This window comes from Carlito syrichta, unplaced genomic scaffold, assembly GCF_000164805.1.
Source record: "Carlito syrichta isolate Samal-C Ts95f unplaced genomic scaffold, Tarsius_syrichta-2.0.1 Scaffold130461, whole genome shotgun sequence".
In the NCBI taxonomy this organism is placed as follows: Eukaryota; Metazoa; Chordata; class Mammalia; order Primates; family Tarsiidae; genus Carlito; species Carlito syrichta.
Genome location: NW_007074557.1, coordinates 40,253 through 40,921, shown reverse-complemented (window position 1 = coordinate 40,921; position 669 = coordinate 40,253).

Here is a 669-nt window from a genome sequence, read left to right as displayed (position 1 = left end):
TTTTTTTCTAGGGACAAAGTTTCACTATGTTACCTAGGCTGGTCTCGAACTCCTAGGCTAAAGCAGTCCTCTCATCTCGGCCTCCCAAAGTGCTGGGATTATAGGAGTAAGCCACCACGCCTGGCTGCTGACAAGGGCATCTTAAAACATGTGTAAGTCTGCCCAGGCACAGTGTCTCATGCCTGTAATCCCAGTACTTTGGAAGGCCAAGATGGGAGGACTGCTTTAGCCCAGGAGTTCGAGACCAGCCTAGGTAACATAGTGAAACTTTGTCCCTAGAAAAAAAATGTAAAAATTAGCCGAGCGTGGTGGAACACACCTACAGTTGAGAAGACATGATTGCCTGAGCCCAAGAAGTTGAGGCTGCAGTGAGCTGTGATAATGGCACTACAATCCAGTCTGGGTGAGAGTGAGACTATGATTAAAAAAAAAATTAGCTGGGCTCGGTGGCTCAGCTTGTAATCCCGCGTTTTTGGGAGGCTGAAGTGAGTGGATTGCCTGAGTCCACAGGTTTGAGACCCGCCTGGGCAGCGAGACCTCATCTCTACAATAAATAAAAATATCATCCAGGCGTGGTAGCGCGCACCTGTAATTCCGGCTACTTGGAAAGCTGAGGCGGAAGGATCGCCGGAGCCTAGCAGGTTGAGGCTGTGGTGGCCGGGAGCGGGC